A 27873-nucleotide genomic window follows, 5' to 3' on the forward strand; every position below is an offset into this window, starting at 1 on the left:
TCACTTGATTCGTTATATGTATCATACTGTATTTTAGCGGATTGCGATCGTCAAGTGTATTTTTCTTTTAACATGTATTGTATGTATGTACTTTTATGGACATGATTTACATGTTTCCGAATAAAGTTTTGAATTGAATTGAATGTTCAGTGAAAACTGATTGGACTAAGATCCCAAACTATAAACAAAATAAGGGAGAGGAACTGGCTTACTATTTAGATAGATCTAAGGATGTGTTTGATAGGTATTCGGGCATATCTCGTTCAACGAAGATGGCTCAGGAAGCTCTAGATCAGGGGTGGTTTCTCCGTTAGGTCTTAGGGGCTGCACCCCTCTGAAATTCCTACACATTTACATAAATATATATTAAATAGATCAATTTATTTAGAGATACAATCGTACCACTACATAAATTGATGTATTTAGTTCTCTAGGCTCTCTGTTTCAGGCCGCCTGCCCCGCCTCGCTCTGAAGCAGGAGACGGAAGCCAGGCAGTAAATCAACTTTCTGAACTGTGATGCACGATGCAGGGCTTTCTGTTTTAAAGCCCTTCATTGCCATTGTGGTCTATGCTTGTATGCACTCTGTAGGCTAATGACACAATGAGTGCCACGGTTTTGGGCGCCGGAGACTTCATCCCTGCGTGATTTCAGACGTCCGTCATTCAAAGGCATAGATCCAGCCCTTTCGTCATACATGAGAGTGGATGCAAGCATGTCTGATCTGGTGCCTTGTTCTCGGTAATGGTGAGCATATGCATGCTAATGTTGTGTTATGTATATTGTGCTGAGATCCCTCATCACGCTAGCCTCCCCATTGTGACACTCCAGGCCCTGACTGCACGTCACTGGCCCCATTTGAAGTGGAGCTGCTGTGTTTGTTCCCCCGCAAAATTGATCCAAATAACGAGCAGGGTTCTTGTTCCTTTGCACAATTATTCCAAATATCAGAGTCAAGCAAGGAGAGGAGAAATATGTGCTTACAGTGGGCAGGTCCCTTATGTGTGACATTAAAACTGGCAGTGTCTTCATGCCCCTAAGGTAACACTGATGCCAAAAACATGGATTGAATTGCAAAAAATGAATGCTAAAAACATTAAGGGAATGCATTTCAGTGATATAGTTCCTCTCTTATTTCACATGCTTTACTTAATCTTGCTTTCCCCGAGAGTTAGCTGTTTTTTTAATATTGTTGTTTATCTGTAGATTTTTCTGTGCATACTTTGAGGCTTGAGCCATGCCAGGTGTTTATGATGGGCTTTGATTGAGCGCGCATGCGCGAAGGCTAAAGCCAAACATAGGCCCTGTCAGTGTGTTGGCCTCTCTGCAGAGCACACTGAACAATGTTTATGTATTCCATTTGCAACTGAAATTCTGGTGATATGTATTTGAAGGGGTACACAGATTTCAAAATATTTGCAAGGCAAAAGTAAAAGAAAATAAAGTGCTTACATTTGAGGGAATGCAGTGCATGTTTGGGGCTGTGAAGTGACAGAGATGCGAGGAAGTGAATTAGGGAAGAGTGAAAATAGGATGCTGAAGAGGAAATAGAGGTGGTTGAAGATGTGCAGATGAACAAGATATGCAGAAAAAAGAGGATACATATCTAACATAAAGCACACATAACTGCCGGCCAAACTACTTCCACAGGCCTCAATGCTATTTAGTTTACAGACTCCACTGTTGATTATTTATAACACATCATTGTTATTACTCATTTATCTTAAACAGCTAACAGCCATTGACAAAGCCAATCATACTGACAGGCTTTAGGTGTATGTCAGTTGTTGTGTTATTTATCTGGATAAAATTACATCTCAGAGAGAAACCAAAATACTGGTCAGGTGGCACACTATAGGAATCACAGAAATGTATTTGACATGTTCCATTACAGAGAGGCCCTACTTTTTTTCATCCCACTTAAAGATCTGTCTGCCCATATTTCTATTTCTATATGACTGCTTGCACTCAGCAGCTGTGGGTACTTCTCGAAGTCTAGATAGAACATATTTTTCCAAAGATAATGCTGCATGCAGGGCGAAACACCGGGTGAGCATACATTTTAAAGGGCTAAAGTTGTCATGCTGTATAATTTACACATTACAGTAACTCTTGAACATATTAATGCAGGAAGATATGGGACCGTTTTTAATAGGTTTCATATTTCAAGACTATACCGCACCGCTTTATAAGCCTTGCTTTCTCGCTACATTCATTTGCTTTAATAGGCACCATTTGCCAATCTTTTTTTTAATTCATTTCTCGAGAGAGGGACTCCATTTAACTTGTTCATTTTGCTCGCTTATACAAAAGTCATGCCCAAGGTTTACTCCATGCCACTTTCAAATGTCACCAGCCACCACTGTTGTAAATGCTATTTTTCTGCATGGATTGTTACTGAATGTTACAAGTAGGGGTTGGCGGAATTGGAGGAATTTAGTAATTTCGTGTTACTCTTGTAACGTGGAATTACTAATAAATTCTGCTGCTCCTCCGGCAGAATTAATCATCAAGCAATAGTCATCACATGCAAACCAATATAGTAGCACTCTACAAGGACAGCCATGTGAACTGATCTCAACTGGTGGAACCCCTAATGCTGATGAAAAACAGGGCCGATCTGCAGATGGCATGTTGAGGTCACAGAGTTTAGAGACAGACGACACAGAGCAGGTCGCCAGCCATGGGGCATAGTGCCAATATCGGCAACACTCCCCATCCCACATACAGCAAAATTATTCAGAAATAAAATACACAACACGTTGTTTGTGGAGACAATTGCTACAGGTTTATTTGCATAACAAATATGCCAACATGGTGGGTTATCTTACAGGTGATCCAAGGGCAGGCAACCCCTCTGCCGCCTGCCCACCTGATGAGCCAAATTACACAGTGGCCGTCGCCAATCGGTGCTTACCAATTTTGCGGGAGGGGCTAACCCCTCCCACCGGTGGACCGCCAGTCCAACCCCATACTCACGCCCGAAGGGGCAGATTATTCCAGGCCACAACCGCCCGTAGGACTAGCAGGGCGCCATCGCTCATCCAGGGGACAACACAAGGACATCCTTGGGAATATTTAGCCTTTGCACCCTTGTTGTGCTCCTGCAGAGGGTACCCCTCTGTACCTTACAGCCTCTGAACGCCCTGTAACTTCTCCTGCAACACAAAATAACAAGTTAGAATACTTCTCCCCCCCACCCTTGCACTTACACCGGGTAAGCAGTAGGGAGGGAAACAGAGTCAAGGGCAGCGGCAAAGAGGCCGCCAGGTGAGCGGGGAGAGGCCCTTATACCTTATCCCCGCCCACCCACTACCGGAAGTGATGCTGCGCGGAACCCTCAGGGGGGGTCCTACCACTAGACTGTCTCATGTGCCCTCATGTGGCACTGAGACGGCTGCCCTCTTATGAGGGTCCCCTTCGTGGACAACGGGTAGCCAGCATTCTCTCCAGATTCTTATAATAATGCTTTTGCCGGACGCACACAGAGGACTTTGGCTGCACTCCAGAAAAGGCATGTTGGCAAGAGGAAAGGGGCAGGGATAGTAGAACTGAGAAAGACAGATGACAAGAGAACACTAGAGAGAAGAGCTTTCCATGCCCTAATGTTTAGGGCTTAGCGAACAGCCATATTTATTTGTAAATCCATACCTACAAAGGTGTTGACATGCAAACCATGCAATATTCAACTACTAAAACACACTCTGCTGACCCGCCTGATTCTGTACTGTAGGGGTGAGGTCTGCTGACTGAACAAAGTAGGGACTGTGGAGGGTATGTTGAGTGAGTTAGACTGAAGACAGCACATCAAAATGGAAGCATGTACATATGAGTTTTGTGGGGGGGTTTCACCTGTGTCTGCAGCCTGTTTTCTGACCTTTTGCACAGCTTCTCCTGTCTCTGACACTGACCTAGTTGTCATGCCAACCCACAAACTGCAAAGAAACATCAACCATTTTTACATAAACCTAAACCCCAAAAAACCTTAACACTGACTGGCTGCCAAATTTCAAAGGGGTCCTCATGGAGGGTCTGGTGTGCTTGAGAACAGCAGAGCAGAATCCGCTCGGAGTGAGGATAAGTCAGAACCATCACAGGCCACTTCTCCCATGATGCACTGTTATGTTATGTTTATCTCACTTGATAAAGCTCAACAAATCAAACCCTAGGGTATATCTCAACATTGCTTTATTGGGGCACGGTAGGTCTGGGAGAACAGCTGCGCTAGCACGGACTTACCTCTGCCTGGCCTCGGGAAGGGGCATGCACCAGGAGCAAGGCCGGACCCTGCGAGAGGGCATAAGACAGCTCCCACATGGAGCCCGCACCTAGCCGCAAGGGAGACACATTCATATTTATCAATATATAAATAAGTATAGCTATGGTAGTCAGCGGCAGCCGGCTAATTGAGATAGGTTCTACAAATTCAAATTCAAAAACACCTTTATTCAGCTTTAAGATAAAACAATAAAACTTACACATTTCCATATTACAAATAAAACATACAGTTCAAGAGAAATAGCCCATTAAAAGGATATATACACACAATGGTGATGGGGATGCCTACCATCGTCAAGGGGGAACTAACTATCCATACAAGTCCTAAGTCTCAATGTGGATTTCAAGAAATCCACTATAAAAGGTATACAATCTGGTTTCAACAGCTGTAAGTGAAAAAGAGTTGGGCGGACCTGAATAAAATTCAACTTTTTCAAAAGGGGTGTTAAAAAATGTCTACGAGGTACTTCATAAAACTTACAGAAAAACAGAAAGTGTAGCAAATCCTGTGGAGACATGCTGTCGCAGCCACCTGACCTCTGCCGCTCCCTTTTGGAACAGCAAGTAGTAAGTGGAAAAAATCCAGTCGAAACCTGGACAATAAAAAGCGCTCATAGGTCGACAATGGCCTCAAAAGATATGGCTCTATAGAAGGGGTTGTTTTAAGCATCACAAATTTACGGAGACTCGATTTTCCAATTTCTAATTCATCTCTTTCAAACATTTTCAAGCTAATAAAAGTTTTCTTTACAAACTCCATATCTTTCAGAGTGATAGAATCAGGCTTTGAAAAGAGATCGGGACGCCCCAACTCTTCAAAACACCCCTTGATGTATTTCAGCCGGATCACTGAAATAATATCGACTACCAAAATATCGACTACCCAAAATATCGACGAGAAAATATCTACAACCAAAATATCGAGTTTGTATGTACAAACAGGTAAGTACAAAAATATCGAGTACAAAATATCGTTAACAAAAATATAGTTGTAAAAAATATCGACTTTAATAAAAACAATGTTTAATTACATTAATATAAAAAAATAATTACTCAAATATAATTAACAATACTTAAAATAACTTTTAATAATTAAATAATTAATGAAAGTAAAAAAATAATATTTTTTAATCATATTTCTTAAAACATATATATATATAGTAACAAAATTTAATTAAATAATAGCCAATATTATTAACGTACAAATACAAAAGAGTAAAAATTACTATTCCCACTGCAAAGAGTGCAACAGTGGATATATGACGTTACAACGCAACTTTTACAACGCACTACCATTACAACGTAAGTATTGGTAAGTATATAATAATTTTTTTTAATTTAAATTATTTAAAATTATTTAAATATAATTTAATTTAATTTAATTTCATTAAATTAAATTAATGTAAATTTAATTTTACTTTATTTTTACACTGTACCCCTGTACCCCTGTACCCCAAAACTGACCCTGAACCCTAAAAAAACCCTTTACCCAAAAACCCAAAACTGACCCTGAACCCTAAAAATACCCCTTTACCCAAAAACTAAAAACTGACCCTGAACCCTAAAAATACCCCTTTACCCAAAAACTAAAAACTGACCCTGAACCCTAAAAATACCCTTTTACCCAAAAACTAAAAACTGACCCTGAACCCTAAAAATACCCCTTTACCCAAAAACTAAAAACTGAACCTGAACCCTAAAAATACCCCTTTACCCAAAAACTAAAAACGGACCCTGAACCCTAAAAATACCCCTTTACCCAAAAACTAAAAACTGACCCTGAACCCTTAAAATACCCCTTTACCCAAAAACTAAAAACTGACCCTGAACCCTAAAAATACCCCTTTACCCAAAAACTAAAAACTGACCCTGAACCCTAAAAATACCCCTTTACCCAAAAACTAAAAACTGACCCTGAACCCTAAAAATACCCCTTTACCCAAAAACTAAAAACTGACCCTGAACCCTAAAAATACCCCTTTAATTTAACATAATTAGCAATTAATCAATTAAATTAAATTAATTACCAATTACATTTTAATTAATTAACAAATATTATTTAATTACCAATTAATTAAATATTACTACCAATTAATACATTTACATATTTAATAAATAATAATTAAATTACTTCCCACCCTATTCCCCTATAAACCCACAACCCGCTACAGGAAATACTTTATTTTAATTTACATAATTAGCAATTAATAAATTAAATTAAATTAATTACCAATTAAATTTTAAATAATTAACATATAATATATAATTACCAAATAATTAATTATTACTACCAATTAATAAATGTACATATTTAATTAATTATAATTAAATTACTTCCCACCCTATTCCCCTATAAACCCACAACCCGCTACAGAATAAAATTACACAATAATTTAAAAAAAATCATTAATTAAAAATACTTATAACATAAAATGACACTTTTCACACATATTATAACATAAAAACACTATAAATAATTACATATTATATAAAAAACGATATTTTTTACTTTCGATATTATTTACAGTCGATATTACTTCACTTACCTTAAAAACGATATTTTGGCTGTCGATATTCTGTCCTGTCGATATTTTCTCCAAACGATATTTAAAACTCGATATTCTGTCCAAACGATATTTTGGAGTCGATATTATGTCTGTGCACCATTTCAGCCAAAGTGTACGTAACATGTGATCAAGATTTATGCTCTCCCTTAAGATCTGATGGTTAAGAGCTAAGTCTTTATTTAGCCAACATTTGAGCCAAAACACCAGGGGACGCAAAGTCAGTATGTCGCTTAAGTACAGCATCCCCATTTCTTCATGAACCACTAAATTTGGCGTGCCACTAGGCACCTCTAAGAGACGTTTGTTTTAAAAAGGTGTTTTCCCCCATCTGCAGGGCATCTGTGGCTTTATAACCCCAAATTTCACTCCCATAGCTAGCAGTAGCAACACTTTTTGCCTGGTATATTTTCAACATAGTGAATAAACAACAAGGTCCTCCTCTAAGAGGTTTTCTGTGAGCCAAGGTATAGCAGGCATACACAGTATTTGTTAAAATACCCCTCACACACCAAAAGGGCCCTTGGTGTCATGCTTCATCATCAGGGTCTTCCCGCCCCGCTGCGGGACGGGCGTGCTACGACTAGCGACTACGCTGGAGCACTTAGATATTGTAAGTGCTATGTGAGGTGTATTTGAGTGAGTGTAAGTAGGGTGAGGAGTGATTTGGAAAAGTGAGATTAAAAGAATACCTGGCCTTATGAAAACAAAAAATCTTTTTTTGGTCATAGGCTGGTATCGTTAAAAATTTGTGTAGCGGAAAAACTTAAGCTTGACAATGAGCTAGTTCTCCTAGTGATGTCAACATGTTTCGAGGCTGACTGCCTCTTTGTCAGGACAGGGTCAGATCCCTCTGTCACTCACTAACATTGCCATCAATGTGTGCTATGTGTATATACAAGTGAAAGGATGTAAAGTATAATACCTATGTGGTATGGGATTCAAATTACAGTTACAGCCCTATCAGTATTTCTGAATCGTGAGCTGGAAAAAAAATAGGAGTCAGTGCCACCTGAGCCGAACTGGAAGAGGGATTCACACACCACGGAAGACGCGGACGAGGGAGGATGCGAGGACTGCTCGAGGATTAATGGAAGTTTCATTTACCCCTCTTCCAGATCGGCTCATGGGGCACTGACTCCTATTTATTCCAGCGCACTACCCCTTCACTCCCCATTTTGATTTTTGTTTATATTTTCAACATCGCCGCGATTGGGCGCTTACCCATCTTAGCAGCAAAGTTGAAAATAGCAGCATTCACCCTTGTAACCTCCCCCTTTTTTCTGTGGGAGGGTGTTGTACAGTACTTTGCTTCTTTCTTTGGCCAGCACTCTAGATCTCTCCCTAGGTTCTGGGTTCTGGAGTTCTCCTTCGCCCTGTTGGCAGTTGGAGCTCTGGTTGGACGGGGGGCTGACCTACCTATACCTGTGCTGCAATAAAGCTTCTACTTCACCTACCTGCTTGTGGAGTCATCATCAATTGTACAACATTTGGCGACTTGGACTAGTGGAGTGTCCAACCATTTCTTCTCCGCGTGTTGCTGCAGCCAAAGAAACTACTACAGTGCGGTAGAGTTCAAGAAACCCCAAGAACCCCGTGTGGACAGCGAGGAGCGAGGACGCTGACATCATTTTCCATCTCAACGATGACCGCTTGCCAAAAGTGCACTTTCCCGATGTTTTCATCGTCGGAGGACTTCTGATACAGTGATTGACGTCATCTCTACCGTCGAGTCAGTATCGCGGTGAGTCGCTTAGCAACACTAACTCACGCTGCGCGTTCACAACTTTGAACCAGGCGAGTGCGTCATTAGAACGCTAACTGCAGCAGCGACGGCATCACTGAAGCGCAAGCTAAGACAGCGTCTACGTCAGTCTAACGCAAGCGGCAGAAGTGACATTTTACAAACAGGAATCAGCGTCATTGGAACGCAAACACAAGCGTCACTAGAATGCACAACTACACAGAAGCAGCGTTCCCATCTCATTCTTGAAGCGCATTTCACTTGCGCATGGACTCTCGCTGTGGTTACAACGTTTAACGTCATACGCACGACGTTTTCGGCCATTTTACAGATATTTGCATATTTACTCCGGATCTCCATGGAAACACTCGTATTTGAGCGCTAAGCATCGGTTCTTCGCCCCAGTTCTCCTCTGTGATAAGTGTGAACATTTATTTTAAACTCAATTTACCTTATTATTTGGTGTACTTATTTCTTTACCCTATTAGTGGTCCTTGAACATGGATCAAGCGATCAATGTCGCTCTTCCTCCTCAATTCTTATCGGAACCAGGCATTCCTCCAATAGCCTGGGAAGACTGAGTAGTCATGTTCTATAACTATATTGAGGCTCTGGACGGTGAGGAGTATTCACCTAAACGGAAAAAAGCATTACTAATGACCACATTGGGTAAAGAGGGACAGCGTTTATTCAGATATTTACCTCAAGTACTACCTGTAGGGTCACAAGCTGACTTTGATGAGTTTAAAGAAGCGATAACAAGATTAGAAACCCGTTTTGGCAAAGAGGAGAACCTTATCCTTCAAAGATATAAGTTTTATAAGAATAGACAATTACCGGAAGAGAGCATTGATGAGTTTGTAGCGAGACTGCGCGAACTATCAATCAAATGTAACTTTGGGCAGATGGCGGACGAGCTAATTAGAGACCAGCTAGTTGTTCAAGCCAACAATAGAAAAGTACAAGAACGATTGTGGGCGGCAAAGAACCCAAGTTTGAAAGATGCTATAGATCTTGCCAAAGTTGTGGAAGAAAGCGAAAAGTGTATGAGAGAACTACAGAAAAGTAGTTTGGAGACTAAAGTGGCAGAAATCTCTCATAAGAATACCTATAGCGAAAATAGTGAGGATGAAGCTACTGCCATTGCAATAGTTAGGAAGAAAGGCTATGTCCTTCAGAAAAAGAATGTACAACAAACTTCTTTTAGTAAGAATAATCAAAAGATTTGTTTTAGATGTGGTAGCTTTTCCCATCCTTCAGATAGTAAATTTTGTTTTGCAAACAACAAAGAGTGTCTGAGGTGTGGTAAGACGGGACACTTCGCTAAAATGTGTAAGAATAAGAATAATTCGAGAATCACAGTTGTTAACGAGAGTGATGATTTGAGACGTGATGTCAACAAAATCTTAGTTCTGACTGACACTGTGTGTGCGTGTGATAACCAGAGAGGTAACCCTTTTAAGGATGATTTTGTCATTGATGGGAAAGTCATTACACTCATGGTTGACACAGGTTCCAAGTGGACTATAATTCCCAATTCGTTGATGAAAAGTGTATGGGGTGAAAGAGTGTTGAAGATGTGTGACATCTTCCCGTCTGGCTACCAAGGGGAGAAAATTGACATACTGGGTTTCTTTGAAGCTGAAATTGGTTTCAAGGGAAGATTGACTCGTGGTAAAATCTACATATCTGCTGAAGGTCCAGCAATCTTAGGCCGTCACCATCAATATGATCTGCACATAGTGGTTGATCCTAGATCTGATAATCCTATTTCTATTGTTGAAAACCCATCCTTAGAAGTTATATTAGCTAAATATAAAAATGTTTTTAGAGATCAGTTGGGCGAACTTATTGGCTATTCACATCGTATAGTCCTCAAGGAAGGCAGTTCACCTGTACAACACAAAGTAAGGAGGGTGCCCTTTGCTTTGCGAGATGAGGTCAAGGCTACCCTTGAAGAGATGCTCCAAGGGGGTATTATTGAACCCATCAAGGCGTCTCCTTGGGTTTCGCCTGTTGTGATATCGCAGAAACCAGACAACAAGATCAGGTTCTGTGTGGATCTTCGTTCCCTTAACAAATGTGTTGTAGCAGATGTATTCCCTCTACCCAACATTGGCGAATTAGTATCAACCCTTAAGGGAGCAAGGTTCTTCAGTAAGCTAGACCTCAAACACGCCTACCATCAAATTTGCTTAGACGAAAGCTCAAAGCATTTAACTGCCTTTATTACCAGCGAGGGTACATTTCAATTCACCAGGCTACCCTTTGGGCTAGTCTCAGCGGCTAGCGTGTTCCAGAGACTTGTCTCTGAGGTCTTTAAGGGTCTTGATAAGGTGCTGTACTTTCAAGACGATATTTTGATTTATGGCAATTCTCTACAAGAACACAACAAAATCTTACAAGATGTGTTAGTTAGAGTGGATGAGGCTGGTTTGACTCTAAGAAAGGAGAAGTGTGCTTTTCTGTTGAGAGAAATAGAGTATTTAGGATTTTGTTTATCAGAAGAAGGCATCAAACCTAAGAAAAACTTACTTGAAGCTATTGAGTTGGCGCCCTCCCCGGTCGATAAGGATCAGCTTCGATCATTTATGGGCTTGGTTGAGTTCTACTCGAAATTTGTAAGAGATTTCTCATCCAAGACTGCTCCTCTGAGATCCTTACTCAAAAAAGGTATCAAATTTAGTTGGACCTCTGAGCATGAATCCTGTTTTAGATTAATCAAAGGAGAACTTAAAGCTGCAAATGTCCTCACCCCTTTTGCTGCGGTCTGGGGAACGAGTTACTTTCGAACCTACTTGTGGGGTTACAAGTTTGTTTTACGTACAGACCACAAACCCCTTTTAAATGTGTTAGCTCCTGGTGGGGCTGGTAAAGGTTCTCCAAGGTTGGCGAGACTGGCTTCTCGCTTGCAAGATTATCAGTGTGAGATCGAATTTGTCCATGGGTGGAAGAATATTCAAGCGGATTGCCTGTCTAGGCTCCCTATTCCTTCCACTTGTTCTAGTTCTGAGATCCCGTCTGATGATCTTGCGGTTGCTGTAATGGAGGATGTTGTGTCGGTGAGCGGTGGTTCATTTTCCCATGTTGAATGGTCCAAGGGAATGGCTGAAGATTTGACCTTGAAGGCTGTCATCAGTCTTGTTTCCAATGGTTCTAGGAGGGAAAGTTCTGTTAGTCCTTCAGTCAGGCCCTTTCTGAAAATCTTAGATGAACTTTCTTTAGAGGGTAAAGATGTTTTGATGCGAGGTGACCGTTTTGTCCCTCCCTGTTCATTAAGGAAAAGGATTTTAGACTTGGCCCATGAGGGACACTTGGGTCAAAGTCTCACTCAACGCCGTGTCAAACTGAACTTTTGGTGGCCCTCTATTGATAATGATGCAATTGATTGTGTTACGAAGTGTAGTTTCTGTAGGGAAGGGGAGAAGCGCCTCAAAATCTTGGGCTCTCGGTCTACACAAAAAATTGTGTATGAGAATACTCCCTGGCATAGTGTCTGTATTGACTTCATAGGACCTATGAATGAACTACCTATTGATCACTGTTTTGCAATTGTTTTAATCGATTGTTTTTCTAAATGGCTGTGTGTACAATTTGTTAAAGAAATCACCACTGAAGCCACCATTAAGTTTTTGAAGAGTACTTTTATCAACGAGGGGTACCCTTCTGTTCTCATTTCAGACAATGGGACTCAACTCACGTCTTTGAAGATGACTTCATTTGTAAATGAGTGTGGTATCAGGCATCAGAAGACTAGTCTTTACAATCCACAAGGGAATGGCCTTTGTGAAAGGGTGAATCGCCTCGTCAAGGGCGTGATTCAGTTGTTCGTTGAGACTGGCTGTTTTTCAACAGAGCGTGTCCAGGAACTGGTCTGGGCTTACCGCTCCACACCCCATAAGTGTGGGGAAAAGTCTCCCTTTGAACTTATGCGTGGTCGCACGCCTGTAAGCAAATTGACCCCTGCTTGGTTGAAGGGTTCGAGTAGCGATGTTCCTTTAATTCATGACAGTGCTCCCATGCCCATTTCTGTGGGTGACCTGGTTAAAGTTAAGCCGGGAAGATTTGCTAAAGGTCTTAGCAAGTTTAGGGGTCCCTACAGAGTCAAGAGGGTTTTTCCTCACTTCATTGTCTTGGCCAATGGTGAAAGTTGGAATTACCGGAGGGTGGCCCTCTACCAGAAATGTAAAGATTCTTCTTCTGATGACCTGCTTCCTGCTCATAGTGATGGTTGTAATGGTTATTTACTGTCTTCTGGTTGTTCTCGTCTACCCATTCCCTTGTCAACCGAACGGGGGGAGGTGGGTGGTGGCGATGCCTCTACATCCTTATGTACTTATCATAGTAGTTCTGTAGTTAATTCTGCTCCTGCTTCACTTGTTCCCACTTCTGTTCCCGTTCCTGCCTCCTCTTCCTTAGTTAATGTTGGTTTAAGGAGCTCTCGCTCTCGTCGCCCTCCCTCGTACTTAAATGACTATGTGCATTAGTGTTCTTTCCTTTTCCTGTGTTTTCTTTCCTTGCAAGGAGGGGAGATATGTTGTACAGTGCTTTGCTTCTTTCTTTGGCCAGCACTCTAGATCTCTCCCTAGGTTCTGGGTTCTGGAGTTCTCCTTCGCCCTGTTGGCAGTTGGAGCTCTGGTTGGACGGGGGGCTGACCTACCTATACCTGTGCTGCAATAAAGCTTCTACTTCACCTACCTGCTTGTGGAGTCATCATCAATTGTACAACAGAGGGGCCCCCAGTTCAGGCAATCATCTACTAAAATTTAAGTCATTGGCACTTTCTCCTTACTCACTTTAAAAGGGTACTGTATCTTAGACGGAGTCCAGACCTACAAAATATAGGTGTCAGAAAGGTGTCAAGCAGAGACTGAAGTCCCCTTGCCGTTCTGACAATGAAGATGGCATTGTCCGCATAAAGCAGGATTTCGGCGTTTGCGAACCCATTTGGCCTTGATACATATGGCCCTTAATTCTCAATCAACCTGTATTGCATCAAATTACTCAAACTTGTTTTCCTGAGTTTTAGGACAGCCCAAGAGATTCCGGCGGTGCCATGAAAACCTACATCAAAATGGGCCCTATGTGGGTTCTGTCAATAATGGCAATCGTATTACCTGCCCTATTATTAACATAGGTGATAGCTCAGCTCTAAAAACTTCTGTATTCCCCACCTTACCTCCCTCAGGCTTGTCAGATGCAGTCAATATTTCTGACCAATAAGTTACTCACCATATTTCTGACCCTGTGTCCACCTCCCTCTGGACCATTAGCGAGAAACATTCCTTTTTGCTAAAGCTCGACTTCCCAGGCTAACCTGTTAGGCAGAAATATTCTTTGTAAGCTAAACTGTATTTTGTCTGTCAGCAAGAAAATTAAGTGCTTCAGTGTACAGTAGTGTGAGTGCACAAATTATATAAATTATATGACTAAAACAACCATATTTCCGAATTCTAATGGAACTGCTTTCACAGGTACCACCCACACTGCGGTTCACAGGGGCAAACAATGTGGTGTTCATAGCATCAATGAAACCAGTGAAGATAAAGGACAATCCTCAGAAGAGGCGACATAGGATAGCCTAGTTGCTAGTGAAACCTGAGGTAAAGCCGGAAACCGCCCCTGTAATAACTGATCTGATTAAGAAAATGAAGTAACTTGCTGGAAACCGGAAGGTTGACTTGATAACTTAGTTTATTAAGTTATAACAAACGTGAGCCAGGCGAGAGCCTGTCCGGCTCCAATCGACATTCAATGCAGGAATGACACTCAAACATTCCACAGTAACTAAGCACATCACAGTATTCTAAGAACCTCATCATCATAGAGCAAGGCCACTATACAATATAATAAAGTATCTAACTACACAAAATACTACAGAAAGATTCTGCACATATGCAACATGGGTAAGGTCAACATGCTCAGATTTTTCCAAGATCTTAGGACAATAAATATTGTGATTATCCCAAGCTTCTATGTGTTCCTCAATCGGGCCACCATTCTTTCTTGCATGTCCCCAAACCCTGCAAATATCCAATGGCTCACCATGGTTATCTCTTTTGGGCTTTTTTTTCTTTACTCATACATAGAGGAAGTGTGTACCTCTTCTATTCTCATTCTGAAGATCTCAACAGTATCTCTTTCAATCTTTTACCAGACCTAAAGAAAGATCTATGCACTTTGGTTTGCCCCCAGGTTTCTATTTTAGTCCAATATATTGATGATTTACTTGTGGCATCTGTTACTGCAAGGTAGATTCCAACTCTCTTCTAACCATATTGGCTAATGAAGGACATTTGGCTTCAAAGGAGGAATTGCAGTTCTGCTTTGCCCAAGTGAGACATCTTGATCATGAAATCTCTGTCAAGCACCATGTGTCCCTGATTGGATTGAAGCCATTCGTAACTTGCCCCGTTGGATAACTGTCTCCCTGGAACATACATTTCGGGGCAGGAAAGGGTATTGCAGATAGTGGAGCCTGGGCTATGCTAGAAAGGCAAAACCTTTGCATGACTAGGTCAGAAAAGGCACCCAGACCGCTTGCAGTGGTCTAGTGAAGTCAAAACTACATTTGTAAAAAATTAAGCAAGCATTGATTTCTTCACCTTTTTTAGGGCTCCCTGATTATGCCAACCCTTTTACCTTCTATTGTCATGAATGTAACATATTGCTCTTGGAGTGTTAGTTCAGAGTCACAGGGATCAGAAATAGTCCATTGATTATTACTCCTCTACCCTGGACCCAATTGTGACTAGGCCACCCCAATGTTTATGGTCTGTGGTGGCTCCCATAAATCTTGTGAAAGAGAAAATATGTAACATAATGTAAGGTGGATATATAGTGTGCTCAATATTGTGTTGAGTTTTCCATTAACATTCCTTCCCTAGCCCAGAATTATTGCACGTCCTGGGTCATCTGCCTGCCATACAATGCTGGAAATGTCTTAATTCCAGCCCTGCTACTCCCCCATGGTGACCCTTCATGCACCTTCAGAAAGATTTTATCCAGATGCCAAGGTGTGCTACCCACTCATGTGTTTTTGTAATGGTGTGTATGTTTTCAGGATGGTTGGTGGTGTACGTACACCAGTGCTCATGCAGATGTCTTTACAGTAGCTAAGCAATTACTTAGAGATTTTATTACTCTGGCACTTGCACGTATGAGATAAGCGATTGACGAAGACAGGTACTAATTTGTCCCATTAGATCCAGTAATAATGGACTCTAAAATGATCCCACTTTCCACCTGACACCGGTTTTTGCTCTTTTATAGACGTCCCTACTATCATAGGCCCTGATGAGACCCTACGATCCACCTGGGTCGAAACGCCGTCGACATAATTGATGAAAGTGAACCAATCACGCAGAACTTATCATTGAATATAGTTGCTGAAGTTACTGTATGATAAAGTTCAATAATGGTCACTTTCCTTGAGCTACAACTTGTGAAACCTTGTAAATACTGTCACTACATGTAACTCAACTGTTAGGTTCATATGACACCTGGGACACCTTGCACTGCAAAAATTACTCTATGAAAATTGTTTTATATTTAATTTTGTGATTAATACAGACCTACATTTCAAGTAACCCTTGGTGTTTCTGGCTTTCTCTCTGTGACATCTATACAACCCTTGTATTGCGATTACGCTTTTATGACTAATGCATTTCACATTATTACTCCACTGGAACCACTGTTTTCTTGTATAAAATGTACAAACAAACCAAACAAAAGGCAAACGTGTGCTTATTCATTGATCTAGCCCTCTTGTTATTCAATAAGCAGATAGCAATGGCGTGGAAAGCCAGCCAGCCATCAGACATGCATAGTTGGTTACCCGACTTACTCAAATGGGCCAGGGCAGAGGAGGATGCCATGGCACAATACCAACAGAGAGAGGAGAGAGACCATATGGCACCAAATGGTGTGGTACATTACTAAATTGGAAGCAAATAACGGCACCCGCCCACCTCGATAGCACATGATGAGACGGGCCCCAACAGAGACTTACGGGCTTATTTACAAGCCACTTGCGCCGCCAGTGTGTCACTTTTCAAATGCGAAAAGTGATGCACCGGTGGTGCAAGGGATTTGTAAATAAGCCCCTTAGTACTTAATGGTCCAACAGAGGTGGAGATCCCTATTAGACTGTAGTCCAGAAACGAGACCAACATGGCTTTTCACATTACATTTCAACACATACTGCATTATCTTGTCATGATCTCACCTCATCTGACGGGCATCAATCAAATTAAAATTATCACTTCTGTGCTCAGCATGACAAGGTGTCAAGGAAAGCGGATACAAAGGCATGTTTATTATGTAGAAGTGTAAATAGTGTACCCTCGTCAATGATTACTCCATGTATTGTCGTAGGTCGAATACAGATCCACATTGCTGATCTGTATATTGTTTCATTTGATGTTGTTCTAGATTCTGGATGCATAGATGGAAAAGACCTGTCTCCGTTTTAGGTCGATCATTCAAGACCTCTTGTAGATACTTTAGTATATACCTATATGTGTATGTACATTGCGGGCTCTCAAGATCAGCCCAAGGACTTGTCTGCCTCCGCTTAGGGACTTTTTGTTCCGTTCAACTGCCTCTATTTAACTGTCTTGATAGCAAACGACCAGTAGAGATCAGTAAAATACCAGAACTGCTTTCTGCTGTGGGACTTTCTTTTTTTAATTTTTCTGGCAACTGCCTCTAACTTTCTTGATAGAAAACAACCAGCAGAGGTCAATAAAATAGCAGAATCACTTAACCATTCTCTAGATTCCAGTCCATAGAAATTGTCTTCCACGAGCACCCGTAGACAATAATATTTTTTTGAAATCTTGTATTTTCAGTGATATGACCACTGAAGGCCCTGATTTTATATTAAAAACAGAGCTTTGGACTATACCATTTTCCGCTGAAGGGCAATATTTCTCTCCATGTGTTCCCATACCTGGCGTGTCACGCAGTTTAGTGCTTACTTTCCTTCCATGTTAAGCAACAGTAGATGTTTCAGCACCCAGGTTAATGTACTGCATACATATAAGGTCCCAAAGGCGAGACCGATTGCACTGCAAATGCTTGTTTTTATACTCCTTAATCAGTCAGATCATGTCTTGGCTGTGGTCACATCAAAAAACACCAGAGAGGGGGAGCTGGTCTGTAGGATAAGCGGGGTGCTGGTCTTGCTGGCTTTGTAAATGATGCAATTGGCTTTGAAGAAAGTGAGAGTTGGCAACGGAAGTCATTGGAGTTCCACCAGGGGTGGGGGTGATAAGATAATATTTCTTCAGGCATGGGATGAGACATGATGTAGCATGTGGGATGTCCTGAAGGGTTGCCAAAGTGGAGTGTGGGATGGTATGGAGCAGGATGTTATCACCATCTAATACAGGAACATGAGGGATTAAACAGCAGTTCTTAAGTCGCTTTCTAGAAGAAATGGTTTCAATTTATTTACAACAGTACGCTGGCACATGGCCTTCTCTGTTTTTTGGCAATGTGTTCCTTGCGGGTGAGGTCAGTGTCCAGGAGGAATTCAAGTGACTTGGCATTCAGTGAAAGTTTGGATTTGCATCGGTCAAGTTTCATGTCATTGAGCAAGGTTTGCACAGTCTCTTGTTTGTTGTTCTTGGCAAATATTAGGAATCATGTCTCGGTTGGGGTGAGTTTCAGGTAGGCGTCGGAAATCCAGGCAGTGCTTCAGGCATTCAATGTCCGAGGCAGTGTAGACTTTGAAGCAGAGTTGTATCAATAATACTATTACCTCCATTTCCATCGCTAATACCACAACACCATTATTATGATCATAACCATCATCATTACACCCATCTCTAAGATCACCACCACCATTACTGCTTCCATTACTACCTCCACCACTTCCATCAACTCCACCATTAATACCACAGCATTAGTACATGTCTTTTTTTAATGCTTTACCACATGAAAGCCAGACCTATTGACTTTGCCAATAATTGTTATTTAAGATTTACTGCCAAGAAGTGTGGCTCACTGGTTAGAGGAGGCAGACCCTGAAGCAGAGGTCAGACCCGGGACCAGGGTTCAATTCCCGACGCGGCAGCGTATTGAGCCCAAATATCCACGTACTCGATAATTATCGCTTCGGTGCCTACTCGAATCACAGGTTCACACTCCGCAACTCTGGGCAATAGCTTGCTTAATCTCCACTACGGCCCCCGCGGTGGGATGCCTGGCTTTCACCTTGGGGATGCCCAGTACGGGTTATCTCACAGGGAAAAAGCCAGGACGGGTTCCCAAAGCAAGCGCCTTGAGACCTTGCGGTGATAAGGCGCTATATAAGAACATTTGACAAGATGTTCATGATGCACAAGTTTTCACTTAAAAAATCAAGCCATTTTAATAGAGCATTTGCTGACTTTCAATTAATTCTGTGAGTTTTCATCAGATGAAGGACAGTTAATTTGCTGCTGCAGAAGGACACCACGCTTGGGGCGTTCATTCGTTTAAAGGCTGACACCTGGACTGACTCTGCATAATTACACCTGGGTACACAGCACAGTGTGTGACATCCCACGCGTAAAAGTAGGAAAATGGTGACAGTTTGATGAAATAATAAGAGGGGTAATAGAAATTAAATGCACACTGCAGCTTGAAGTGGATGCTTTTTCCTCCCACACCTTACAAGAGTTTATAAAATGAAACTTCTGAGCCTTTCCTTTAGAACTTTCCTAACTTCTGTTTAAGGCCCCAGAATGACAGAGTGTGTAGGCGGGTGTGCGTGCGCAAGTGTGTGCATCTGCTGTGCGTGATGGAGAGCTGTGAGCGTGTGTGCGCACGCTGCACCAAGGGTCATTTCCATTCAACAGGCCAGTCCGGCACTCCTTGGACTCGCTGGTCACACGGTCAGATTCACCCGTGTGACACCTTGTCTAGGCAGGTGGTCCTCTTGGCCCAGTTCCCTGGTCAGTTCCCCAGCTGTAAGTGCTCTGAGGCTGTCATGTAGGTCTGGCGGCCATCACTGAACATGCTGTTTGCTGTTGGATGTGTTCATCACCATATCTACAGAACAAGTACAGCATTGTTCTAGAAATACCATTTTTACTTCTTTTTTTTATTGAGCAGAAACAAAGAGAATGCAAAGAAATTCTGCAAACGATGATAAATAGGTATGCTTATATATATATTCACTGAAAAAACCATAGGTTATAGACCATATATAGTTAGGAATTAGCATTTACAAAACCTTGAAAATTCACTGAAAAAACCATAGGTTATAGACCATATATAGTTAGGAATTAGCATTTAAAAAACCTTATTTTACTCACACAAAACCATTGAAATTCCATATATAGTTAGTTGCACTAACTATATATCGCGCACCCGCAATCCACTGCTGATGATGTCACATATTACATCATTCATGACATGGTCAGTGACATCACTGATGACATCACTGATGACATCTCAAATGACATCACTGATGACATCACTGATGACATCATCCAGTGACTGTGTGTTTCTGTAAAGTTTAAATATGTTTTACATATTGAAGAATGAGTAGATGTATAAGTGTCTGGACGAAGGATTTAGTAGGTGCATGACTGAATGTATGAGTGAGTGATTAAATGTGTCTCACTGAGTGCATGGGTTAGTGACTAAACTGTCTTAATTTGTGCATCATTATGTCTGTTGTTCTGTAAACTGCTGCATGTGTTGATCAGTAGCTATATGATTAACTATATGGGTTATTGATTGATTGTCCAAGTATTTGTATGGGAGACTGAGTGTGTGTGTGGCTGGCTGGGAGGTGTGTGACTCTCTGCAGATCAATGTGTACTTGTATCAATGATTGTATAAGAAAGTAAGTATGTGTTAGTATATGTTTGAAAATGTAAGGTGCTCTATGTTTAACTGTATAGACAAGAAAATGGAAGTGTGATTGATTCTTTACAGGACTGACTAGGTGTGTGAGTAACTCCATGGATGAGTGGCAGAGTGTGAGTGTCTGTATAGGTGTATGACTGCATATGATAGTGTTGTAAAGATGAGTGATTGTATGTATGAATGATTGTATGGGTGAATGAGTGAATGTGTGTGTAGACGTAGGAATCAGTGAGTGCGTATGTAGTAACTAGTATTGGTGTGTCAATGGTTTCAAAAATTATACTCTGTATTTAACACTGGGTGAAACAGAGGTTATATTAAAATGTGAGGAGATGCATTGTATTGTCACATGAATGATATCATCAGTGATGTGGTCATTGATGTCAAATGAGATGTCATCAGTGATGTCATCAGTGATGTCATTTGAGATGTCATCAGTGATGTCATCAGTGATGTCACTGACCATGTCATGAATGATGTAATATGTGACATCATCAGCAGTGGATTGCGGGTGCGCGATATATAGTTAGTGCAACTAACTATATATGGAATTTCAATGGTTTTGTGTGAGTAAAATAAGGTTTTTTAAATGCTAATTCCTAACTATATATGGTCTATAACCTATGGTTTTTTCAGTGAATTTTCAAGGTTTTGTAAATGCTAGTTCCTAACTATATATGGTCTATAACCTATGGTTTTTTCAGTGAATTTCAATGTTTTTTTAATAGCAAATATCATAAGCTGTCGAATGTCAAGTACGTGGTAAGTGAAAACATTTTCGTGTTTATGCACACTGATCTGCTTTGAATGGTGCCCCCCCCCCCTCATTTCTATTAGGAGTACTCTCTCTTTGCAGATAGTGAAAGGTAGTTAACGCAGGCCTTTGCCCCCGTTGTAATACGTTGTGCCTGCTTCTCTCTCCATTTGATTGATTGTTATCCAAGCATTTACTGTTTTAGAATTGGTTCTCTTTGGTTCATTCTCTATTTACAAACAGACACAGAGTCGCAATACTCTGTTTAGTCTTTGCAGATAACGAAAAATCGTGTAAAAAAAAAGAAAAGGAATCGAGCAAAATCAGTAGGCCACTAATGGGATCTCTTTTTGACCTCGCTAAAATAGAAACATTAGGAACAACCCCTCATGACAAATACAAAACTAGTGAGATGAACTGAACTCCACACAATGATGGCTGCAAAACAGCTCGGCTCCGCCACCCACCCCGCCCAAAATAACGATAAAGAGCGGCTGCCATGATTGGTTGCGGAATGGCCACGACGGAGCTACGAAATGGTGGTGCTCTCATGCTAACCCCAGCTTCAGTCTGAAACATCCAGAAACACTGTAGACTACCAATTCGATCAGTTCCGGTAGCGCCCCAATGTAACCCGGTAGAGAAGAACTAGCCCTCCCCTCTTTGACTGATGGTTCTTGTTGCCTGTCCCTTCTGTTGTCATTTAACAGAACTATTTAGCCTGCTGAAAGGGGTTGTGTTCCGACCGCTGGTTGGTGGAGACATTTTGACTATATTCTGGACCTGCGTTGTCGCGTAATGCGTCATATGACGCGCCGCGTTAGCGCATCCGGAAGTCATCCGGGGCGCGACGCGCAGCGCGTAACGTAAGCATAACAAGTCATGTGACTTGTTAATAAAACTTTTCATTGGTTCATTTTACTTTTCTTATTCTAATGATGAAAGGCTTGGTCATATGACCTAAAAATTACGCTTTTTATTACTTCCGAACATTATTTTTTCTTAAATATATGTTATAATGTTCCAGGCTAATGTACTTTCCCGGAAAATTTACAACTGTCCTGCAAGTAAAATATATTCTTTTTTCGAGAAAAAGAGCGTTTCTTCGTCCCATGACGGAGCCGTTGAGCAAAAGAGGGTCGACCTGCTGTCTTAGTCGCCGATACGCCTGAATATGAGATTCTTATCGATCACTTTATGTTGCAGGAGTAGAAAACACAACAGCCCTTGACCATTTATCTTTACTGCGTTCCTGCGTATTATACCTTTTACCCTTCATGTAATTGGTCTGCTTTATTTCACTTGCCTTTTAATGATTCTAAAACAGTGACTATTATTAAAAACTTTACCAATGTATATACTACTACCATGTTTTCTTTTAAAAACCTTTATTGTGAAAATTTCATTATACAAATACGAGCCTATAACCACGTGGGCCGGCCACGGAGCAAACTGTAATCGTATATGATGAGTAGACATTTACACTGTAGAGGAACGTAACGGGCGGGCCATTAGGTTGCAAGAACTAAGGTGTCTAACAGTTGCGGAATCGGTGGACGTACATTTTATAATTAAAATACGACAGGGCCAGTTACAATAAAATTATCTAGATATACATTTGCGTGCAAGTACCATGGGTGACGTTAATTCGAACTTTCAATAGTACAGTAATCAATAACACATCAGAACTTAATATCAATAGGGATGTCGAAATATTCAATCAATTCTCGTCCCCGCCCGCCATATGCTTCAAAACTGCATACGTATCTCGTGATTTCAAGGTTCTGCAACCAGTACACAACAAGGAGTTACGAGTCCCATTTATTCCGGCGCCACTTTGGGCGAGGACGGGCAGGTCCAGGATATAGTCAAAATGTCTCTACCAACCATCGACTATGATGATGTTCATATGCTGTATTTATTAGAGTAACACTCATCTGTCCACATGAAATTAATTTGCCACAATCTAAACATGTCATTTTAATCTTTCCAAAGTTCTAAATATTTGGGACCATTTCCCTTGCCTCTGATGCTGTCAGTGCCACTTCTTTGATGAATGTACTGGCAGGTCGGGGGTTCTCCTCCAAATCTCTCTTTTATGCAGCACTATAATTAATTGGTGCCACCTCTCCATATGACGATGCATGGTATAGTTACCATAACTATATTTTTTTTCGGTTCCTCTGGAGAGTACATCGTGGCAGATGAAGCGTGTAACGTACCGGGCATTTACATTTTTTTGCATGTACAGGAAAGGAAAAAAAAAAATCGAGCGTCCGAGTTCTAAAGTGTCCCAGGGCCATTTTAGTAGACCAGGCCCAAATCCAAAGAACAAGCCGCCATTTTGAGAGTCCTGTTGCAGCCGCCTGTCGCTGTAGCATCAAGAGCAGCCGAAACTCAGCTGAATGGCAACTGAAACGGTAAAGGGGCGCCCCACTACAGCAGACGAGCCTCCACCTAGGAAGGCCCGTTCACGCCGCCTCCCCCCCCCCCTTCGGGCACCCCACGCCGTTATTCGGAGCAGTATTGTAGGATGGCCACACCAGTGCGGCAACTTGCTAGACATCACCTCGGTGGTAACCGAATCTCAGCGCCTTTTGGTGTCTTCTCTTCAGAAAATATTGTTGCGCTGCCTTTGGCCCCATTCGCACATCGGTCCGCTACTGACGCCATCTCACAGGCTAATGGGGCGCCCCACGCCGAGTTTCAGCATTGTAGGATGACCACACCAGTACAGCAACTTGCTAGACATCACCTCGGTGCCATCCGGATCTTCGCATCTCAACGCCTAGTGGTATCTTCCATACAGAAAATATTGTTGCGCTGCCTTTGGCCCCATTCGCACATCGGTCCGCTACTGACACCATCTCACAGGCCAACAGGGCGCCCCACGCCGACTTTTACCATTGTAGGATGGCCACACCAGTGCCACAACTTGCTAGACACCACCTCGGTGCCATCCGGATCTTGGCATCTCAGCGCCTTGTGGTGTCTTCTATTCAGAAAATATTGTTGCGCTGCCTTTGGCCCCATTCGCACATCGGTCCGCTACTGACGCCATCTCACAGGCCAACGGGGCACCCCACGCTGACTTTCAACATTGTAGGATGGCCACAACAGTGCGGCACCTTGTTAGACACCACCTCGGTGCCATCCGGATCTTGGCATCTCAGCGCCTTGTGGTGTCTTCTAGTCAGAAAATATTGTTGCGCTGCCTTTGGCCCCATTCGCACATCGGTCCGCTACTGACGCCATCTCACAGGCCAACAGGGCGCCCCACGCCGACTTTTACCATTGTAGGATGGCCACACCAGTGCCACAACTTGCTAGACACCACCTCGGTGCCATCCGGATCTTGGCATCTCAGCGCCTTGTGGTGTCTTCTATTCAGAAAACATTGTTGCGCTGCCTTTGGCCCCATTCGCACATCGGTCCGCTACTGACGCCATCTCACAGGCCAACGGGGCGCCCCACGTCGACTTTCAACATTGTAGGATGGCCACACCAGTGCACCTTACTAGACACCACCTCGGTGCCATCCGGATCTTGGCGCGTTGTGCTGCCTTCGGCCTATTCGCACATCGGTCCGCTACTGACACGAACTCACAGGCCAACAGGGCGCCCCACGCCGACTTTCAGCATTGTAGGATGGCCACACCAGTGCTGCAACTTGCTGGACACCACCTCGGTGCCATCCGGATCTTGGCGCGTTGTGTTGCCTTCGGCCTATTCGCACATCGGTCCGCTACTGACGCCGCCTCACGTGCCAACGTATTTTCTCCGCATTTTATACCCTATGCCGCATAACAGGTCATGTGACTTGTTTATAAAACTTTTCATTGGTTCATTTTACTTTTGGTTTCCTAATGATGGAAGGCTTGATCATATGACCTAAAAACAACACTTTTCATTGGATGAAAACTTTTTTTTTTCCCCAAAGGATGAAAGCCCCACCTTGTTTCTGGATGTTTCAGACTGAAAGCACCACCATCTCGTGGCTCCGTCGTAGTCATTCCGCGAGCAATCATGGCAGCCGCTCCCCACCAGAAGCCTGCAGGAGTCGGGGTCCCCCAAAACTTTTGATGAATCCTCAAGGCGGAGGGGACGCTTTCGAGAATGGGGTCCAAGACCTAGCAGACAAGCGTCCGATTTCCAAGGTGTCCCAGGGCCATTTCAGTGGACCAGGCCCAAAAAGGAAACAGCCTGCCGCCATTTTGAGAATCCTGTGACAGCCGCCTATCGCTGCACCGCAAGAGTGGGCGCAACTCAGCTGAATTGCGGCTTTTGACACAGTGGACCAAAAGCGGACGGAATGGCAACTGAAACGGTAAAAGGGCGCCCCACCACAACAGATGAGACTCCACCTGGAGAGGCCCGTTCACGCCGCCTCCCCCGGGGGGCGCCCCACGCCGTTATTCGGAGCAGCATTGTAGGATACCAAAACCAGTGCGGCAACTTACTGGACATCACCTTGGTGCCATCGTTCTGCTGCCTTGGAACTATTCGCACAACAGTTTGCTACTGATGACCCACCCCCCGCGACGCCCCACGCCAGATTCCGAAATCAGTGAAATCTGGACGTTGTGCTGCGTTGGGACTATTCGCACAGCCGACCGCTACTTCGTTGTTTTTCCCTAAAAATGTTTATATGTTATTACTGTTTTTGTTTTCTTGTATATATTTATAAGTTATTAAAGTTTTATAATCTTACTACTTTGTTGGAGTGCTATATATTTTTAATGTGACACATAATTGTAAAAACTTTGATGTACAAAGAGTCATCCCTGGAATCTTCCGCTTCAGGCTCGGTCCCCTCCCCAATCACAATACAGGATGGTTTTCAGATAATAGGAACGCGTCTGCTGTGACGGATCTCATCGAGTGTGGGCCTTGATCTACTATAACTCCTTTGAAGAGGGGTGATTCTTTACAGCTGGGGCCATAAACTACATCTGCAGGGCTAGCTGATACCCTAGGACCGGCCTGGACAATCGGACACAGAGGAAAAGGAGTGTCAGAGGGTGCGGTAGTGAATAGGGCGAAAGGGAGGTGTCGGGCGGGCACAGGGTGTGATTCTCAGGGAAGAGCAGCGCAGATGGGGGTGGTTTATTACCCATGCATAAGACAGAGAGCGGGGGTGACCACTGCCTGGGGGAGATGCTTGCGAGGGTGGGGAGCCATGCTAAGGATCGACAGCGTGCAGAGAGTGGGTCTGGTCAAGGCATCTAAAATGACTGCCGTGCACGACAAAAGTGTGGCATTTGAAAAAAGGCAAGATGGCGCAGACAATGTTTTTCAACACTTCCTGATTTCCTTCGAATCGAACGTTAACAGACGTTGGGGCATATTACCAAAGTTAAGCGATATTTATCCCTAACGATGCTTAGCAACGAATTTTTTACCGCTAAGCATCTTCAGAAATTATCGCAGATAAACCTTGCTATTATCAAGGTTTATCGCAAATACGATAAAAAACGACCGCAATGCATTAATATCGCTGAAAACTCAGCGATATTCATGCATTACCGAGCTAATGCTCTTAGCCATGTTATCCACCTCCCATTGGATAACATGGCTAAGAACTGCTCAGGGCAGGTGGTAGCTTTTGGAGATATTCGCGCTTATCGCGAATATTTCCAAAAGTTGGTAATAGGAGATAGCGATGTTAGCGACTGTTTCCAGTCGCTAACATCTTGGCATGCCCACTTTGCATGTCATTAGTGATAAATATCACTCACATGCAAAGTGGGGCCCAAGATGGTCGCTATCTCCTACTAGCCGTCGCTAACTGGTGTTAGCAACAGCTAGGTAATACAGAGATAATTTTATCTCCGCGAAGCGGAGCGCTGTTACAGATATATATCTTGTTTTTGAACGTTAATTTCTCAAAATCCACTGAAGCACATATATTGAGACCTAGCAAAGGCACATCGAGCTACCAGTCCCTACAATTTTGCCAAGTTTCGTGCAAATCAATTCAGCCGTTCGATTATTATTATTATTTTTTTTTTTGCCCCGCGGGGCCCTTTTAAAACCTCCACATCAAACCTAAGAGGTCAAGGAGGATCTACTATGCCCCCTTATGGTCATTTGCCCCTTCGCTTTGGCCTCCTCTTGTCTCTCGATCCTACCGAGAGACAAGATGGCGGCCGCTACGGACTGTTTACAATGTTTACAGACGCCGGAGAACCAATCAGCTTCGCAAACCTCCGTTACGCGAAGCGGAGCGCTGTTACAGATATATATCTTTTTTTGAACGTTAATTTCTCAAAATCCACTGGAGCACATATATTGAGACCTAGCAAAGGCACATCGGGCTACCAGTCCCTAATATTTTACCAAGTTTCGTGCAAATCCATTCAGCCGTTCGATTATTATTATTATTTTTTTTTTTTGCCCCGCGGGACCCTTTTAAAACCTCCACATCAAACCTAGGGGGTCAGCGAGGATCTACTATGCCCCCTTATGGTCATTTGCCCCTTCGCTTTGGCCTCCTCTTGTCTCTCGATCCTACCGAGAGACAAGATGGCGGCCGCTACGGACTGTTTGGAATGTTCACAGACGCCGGAGAACCAATCAGCTTTGCTTCACAAAGCTCCGTACCGCGAAAAGTCCGCGAACCGGAGCGCTGCCCGGTCCGCTGTTACAGATATATATCTTTTTTTGAAC

The sequence above is a fragment of the Lissotriton helveticus genome, chromosome 3_1, assembly GCF_964261635.1.
Source record: "Lissotriton helveticus chromosome 3_1, aLisHel1.1, whole genome shotgun sequence".
Taxonomy (NCBI): domain Eukaryota; kingdom Metazoa; phylum Chordata; class Amphibia; order Caudata; family Salamandridae; genus Lissotriton; species Lissotriton helveticus.